This window comes from Rhinolophus sinicus, linkage group LG04 (assembly GCF_036562045.2).
Source record: "Rhinolophus sinicus isolate RSC01 linkage group LG04, ASM3656204v1, whole genome shotgun sequence".
Classification (NCBI taxonomy): domain Eukaryota; kingdom Metazoa; phylum Chordata; class Mammalia; order Chiroptera; family Rhinolophidae; genus Rhinolophus; species Rhinolophus sinicus.
In genome coordinates, this window is record NC_133754.1 from 186,053,033 (window position 1) to 186,058,866 (window position 5,834).

Below are 5,834 nucleotides of genomic sequence, written 5' to 3' on the forward strand. Positions count from 1 at the left end.
CAGCTTCCTTCCTCCTGCACAAGTGCTGGTTCCAATCCTTTGTGTCCTAACACTTAGCTAGGGCCCAGCCCCTAGTAGGTCCCCAGTAAGTCTAGGATGGATGGACAACGCCCTCAGGGCCCCTGCGCCTCCTTGGCCGGTGTGGGGGGGACCCCTGAAGTGGAGCGCCTGTCTTGGGAGCAGTGGGATGGATGCCGGACACGCACTTCTTGCCCTGGGCCTTGGTGGAGGGCTCCTCTGTTCCAGCTCCCTGGCGTCCAGCTGGAGCCAGGCAGAGCCCTGAGTTCCAAAGGTTTGGGGTGGGTGGGCTGCAGGAAGGCGCGAGGAGGCAAATCTGAGGCAGGGTCGTGGGCTGAGCGGCCGTGCTCAGGTTTGGCCTGATAAGTTTATCAAATGGTGCCGGCTGCCAACCGTCAGCATGGAGCAGGCCAGCGGGCTTGGGCAGGAGGCCACTCCCGAGCCGATAGCGCCTTCCAAGTGTTATCAGGAGCCTGGTGGCCCAGAGAGCGGGAGAAGGGGAGCAGGGGAGAGAGAGAGAGAGAGAGAGAGAGAGAGAGAGAGAGAGAGAGAGAGAGAGGCTTCCAGCCACTTCACCCCAAGGACAAGAGCAGTGAGGAAGCGACCTGTGAGGTTCCTCAGGTGGGGGCAGGAGGTGGGGGTGGGGCTTGACATCCCAGCCACAGGAGCAAATGTAGCTGGGAATTCGCTCTGTGAGGTCACAGGCTAAAGACCCCATTTCTCCCTGGTCACAACCTTCCAGGCCAGGGAATGGAGCCAATGCTTCCCAGCTCTTCCTCAAAGCCAAAAGAAACAGTCTCTTTGAAAGAAAGCACGTGGGAGAAAAGGGGAGGGCACTTCACCATTTGTTTCCATTCCAGCTTTTTCTCTCCCTGCCCCCGTGGTCTTGGGGTGAGGACTCAGTTCTCATCTAGGGAGCCCCTGACCGTCCAGCCTGGCACTTGTCCCAGGAATCACTCCTCAGCCGTCGGGCACATTATCTTCCCTGCCTTACGAATGAGGAAACTGAGTCTCAGAGTGAGTGAAGATGAGGGGCAGATGGCTGAGGCCCCAGGAGGCCAGGAGTGGGAAGAGCAGAAGAAGGGATGGGAGGCTGAGGCCTGGCTGCCACCCCCAGGGCTGGAGGTTCTAGAAGAAGTGCTGTGATCTACTAGGGGAGCCAAGCCCGAGGCCCACAGCACAGCTGCTGCACAGGCAGCCGGACCTGGGTGGTGCAAGCCCCCCTGTGGGAGGGAATGCCTCAAGGTCCAGAGGGATGTCTTGGGGGAGGGGGTGGAATCATGGAGGATTTTTAAAATTCCTTTTTTAGACATTCTCTGGGTTTCCCATGATTTTTTTGTAACAACAATGTAGAGTGTTTTTGGGGGGGAGGGGGAGAAAGGTGATTTGTTTAACAGAGAGAGAAGGAGAGGGTCCGGGGCAGGGTCCCTGGTGGGCTGGGAACATGCGGCTGGGCCTTCCAGCCCAGGGCAGTCTGTCCGCACTGCCTCTGTCAGCCTGAGGCCTAGGCTGCCGGGGTCCGCAGAGCCCACAGCTGTGTCCCCTGGAGCCCCTGTGACAGCCTAGGCCAGGACATCTCCAGAGGGACGAGGACCACCCTAATGGGTTAGAAAAACATTCATTCATCAACTCATATTTATCAAGCGCCTGCCACATGGCAGGCACCATCCCAGGTGGTGAGGATAGAGCAACGGGGAAAACAGACAAAATGCCCACTCTGTTGGAGCTCCGTGGGGACACAGAGGGCAAACAGTCAGGAGAGACGATGCAGAGAAGTGGGTGGTGTGGCCACGTGGGGGTCAGCATTTTTATGGGTGGCCTGGCCTCATTGAGAAGCCCTGAGTTGTTCCCTCCCACAGGAGAGAGCTGGGGACAAGGTGCTGGGAGGCTGGAATGTCACTCTGGCCCCCACGAGGCCAGGTGACTTTCAGACTCTTCCCTTGGGGTCTCAGCATCTGTCTGTAAGACACCTGTGGTCTTTAGAAATCTCTAGATTCAGCCTGTGTGCACCTGGGTCCCAAGATTTCCTTGCATGAATTCTTGAACAAGAGAAGGGAGGGTGGGGTGGCGCCTGGGTGGGGGCGGGGAGAGGGGGAGGGAGAGAATGGAAAATGCACATTTGTGGGCCTGCAGCGCCCAGCGGTGCAGCTGAGAGTCCAGACATGGAGCGTGGTTCGAAACTGAGGAGGACAGAAAAGTGGGGCCCAACGCATTTTGGCAGCTTAGACCGCTGCTTGGCATTCCTGATAATAGACGACTACGTGTATCTAACACGTATTGAGAGCTAAAGACGAGCCGGCCCCGTCCACACCTCGCGACCCGGACCCTCTGCTCTTTCCACACGTTACACAAAGTGAATGTCGTTGTTATTCTCAGTGTCAGTGGCTCTGACCGTGGCACAGGCCCTGGGCTGGATGACCCGGACGGCGTCCTCCCTGCCGCTGCGTGATGAACGGAGCCGCACTACACTCACGCGCAGCTGACAGCTGGAGCCACAGACGCCAGGCGGAGGCTCGGAGCTATTTCTGCAGAGGGTGACTTGGGACTTCCTCCCGGATCTCTTAAAAATAAAGGGGTTATCGTGGCGCTCAGGCTCCTTCCTCCACATGAGGAACCCTGACATGATTTCGGGGGCAGGCCAGAGCCCCCAGGTCTCTCTCAGCCCAGTGAGGACTTATCTCTAAGCTCAGTTGAGCAGCAGGAAGGCAGTGAAGCGACCACCGTGGGCAGCTCTTCCTGCCCCAGAAGCCCCTTTTGGGAGCAGCAGGGGATGTGGCCACTGACTCAGGGGCGTCAATCACCCCTCTTCCCCGGGGCTGTGGTTGCCCACCGGACTCTGGGGGGAATCAGAAATCAGGGGGCAGAGAGCATCCTGGGAAGCCTCCACCCAGCCAGCCTGGCCTCTGCCCCGAGCCCTCCCACTGCACCCAGCCCCACCGACCCTGTGTCTATATGTGGCCACCACCATGCAGTGTGGGGGGGAGGGACATCTGTCTCCCCTACAGCCACCATGGGGGCGGAAGCACTTGGCACCTGAAGCTCAGGCCACCCTGCAGGGAGACTGAAGGTGACGGCCCGAGGAGGTAGAGGCTGTGGAAAGGCAGGGCAGGCCTGGGGCTAGGGACATCTCTCCCTGCCAGTGGGTCCACTCTGCAGCAGAGAGGAGACCTGGGGGTCAGTCCACCCCCTCTGGGGATTTCTTCCCATCTTGCAGGCCCCGGACATTTAGTCCCAATGTAAGGCAACTCCTCTCAGGGTTGTGAGGAGAGAATCCCAGGACCCCATTCAACAAGCATTTGCTGGGTGTCCACTGCCGGCTGGGCCCTGATGGGTCAAGACTCAGGAGAGGGACACCTGGGGGATACTGGAGGCTAATGGTCACCAAGCCCAACCCCGGGATCAGGGAAGTCTTCCTGGAGGAAGCAGACATCTGAAAGATGAAAAGAATTTGATTTGTCAAAAGTGGAAAGGGCGGCCCCTCGCCAAGGAAACGGGCTGCAAAGGCCCCGGGGAGACAAAAGGCCTCTGGTCTGCCCCCGGCTCCGCGCCCATCCAGCTGAGGGTCAGGGGGCCAGCCAGTGCCCCCGCAGAGCCGCAGGAGGCCAATGTGGAAAGCTAGAGTGACCTAGTGGGGTCCCCGGAGCCGTCCTGCGGGGTCTCGGTGCCCAGCCCCTTTCACCCCAGCTCTCTGCAGGCTCTCAGGGCGCCTGCTGCCAGTCCTTCCTTGCTGGCTCCCCGGTGCCCACCTGCGGCCCAGCCCGGCCCTCATCGGGACTGCTCTGGGGGCAGGTTAAGGTCCCTGAGCTGAGTGTCCCCAGAGCAGTTCTGCAGAACAGCAATCTTAGCTGGAAACCGTCACAGTTGGGGTTTCCTCTCCAGCGCCCCTCAGCCGGCCTCAGACTTATCACTGCCCTCCAGCTGCCTCGCCCCCAGCCCCTCAACCACCTCCCCCGGTGAGTCAGCAAATCTTCCCTCCCTGGGGGGAAAAAACAAGGGTGAAAAAATCACAATGTCAGATTACAAAGCCCCAACTGTAGGGCAGGCCCCTGGCAGGGAGATAAGGGTCCCCTCTCCGCCCTCAAAGCCCCTCTGGCAGATAAACTTTCTAAAGTGGCAGAGGGCGGCTGCACATGTGGGTGCCGAGGCCTGGCCTCGAGGAAGTCTAGCTGGAGAGACAGGCCGTTGGGTGGCCCTGCCAGATCTGAGGGCCTGGGCCCGGCCACCGTGCAGCGAGCACAAAGAGGAAGCACCCGTGGCGGGCGCTAGTGTTGCCATCCCACTCCCCCACCCCGGAGGTTGAAAGAGAAGGGCGGGGGCCTTCTCAGAAAGTTGGGTGGGAGGGTGCCCACAAATGCCCTCCACCCCGTCCCTGTGCCAGCTCGGCCTGCAAGCCATGCTCTGAGCAGGGCCCCGCTGTGCTGAGGAAGTGAGGGTGCTGGTCCTCAGGCAGCCCTGGAGCGGGAAGGAATGGGGGCCACCCAGGCCAGCAGCCTCCCAGCCGGCTCAGCCATCTCCAGGCGGAATCCTGGCTCTCCTGGCTGGAGTTGGTGGAGACTCGCCCTGGGGCGCCCACTTCTCCTTAGGAGACCTCTGGACATGGGAGGGGGCTGGGGAGTGAGGCCTGTGGGCCGCCTCCACCGATAGAGACAGACGGTCAGAATGATGGGCCTGAAGTTAGACTTTGGGCAGAGTTCTGTCACCCTAGACGAGTCATTTCTCTACTCTGGACCTCTTGCTTGTCTGTAAAAAGAGTGATAATAACACCCCCGCCCCAACACACACACACACCCCACAGGGCTGAGTGGCCCCAGACAGTCTCTGGGGGTCAGCATCAGGTTGGAATGGGGGTGTCTGGCACACAGGGCCATGTGTCTGGCTGCCTCTCCTTTATCTGGGGAAGCTTCCTGGGGTCATTTCTCAGGAAACCGTGAGGATGGCTAGAGTGGAATAAGTGACAGAGAGAGTATGCTCCAGGCCCGGGCCTGGTGCCAAGGGCCAGTGCCTTCAGTCCCCAGCAGCTTCGGAGCTCCTCAAACCTCTGTTGTTTCTTCCTCTGGGGCCTCCAGATGCAAAAGGAAGACTGCCGGTCAAGACGAGGTCTACAGCCCCTTTAGACCTTTGCAAAACACCTCATTGGGTGTGTGCTTGGCCCAAGGTGCTGAGCCAAAAAGGCAAGAAAAGCCAGCAGCCAAAGGGGAAGTAGTGCCAAGTGTCCACCACTGGATGGAGGCAAAACCAAAGGACTCTGCACCGTGAAGCAATGTCCAGCCTTAGAAAGGAAGGAAATCCTGACACCTGCTACGACACGCGTGGGCCTCGAGGACACGATGCTAAGAGAAATAAGCCGGACACAAAAGGACAAATCCTGTGTGATTCCACTTATGTGAGGTCCCTCGAGTAGGCAAATTTAGACACAGGAAGTAGAATGGTGGTTGCCAGGGGCTGTGGGGAGGGAGGAATGGGCAGTTATTGTTTAATAGGTAGAGTTTCAGTTTTACAAGATGAAAAGAGCTGTGGAGATGGATGGTGGTAACGGTCACGGCATGAATGTACTTTTAATGCCACTGAACTCTACACCTAAAAATGGGTAAAATGGCAAGTTTTATGTTATGTATATTTTGGTACCACACACACACACACACACAAAAACGCTGGTAGGTACCATGTGATCTTGGTGTTTGCCGAACGAAGGCTTGAGAACCAGAGCCCAGCCCCAAACAGCTCACAGTCCAGGACGGACAATGCCCCTTAACTGAGGCCACAATGCCAGGAGCCCAGCTCTGGGCTGCAGCCGGGAGGGGCCACTTCTCTGTAGG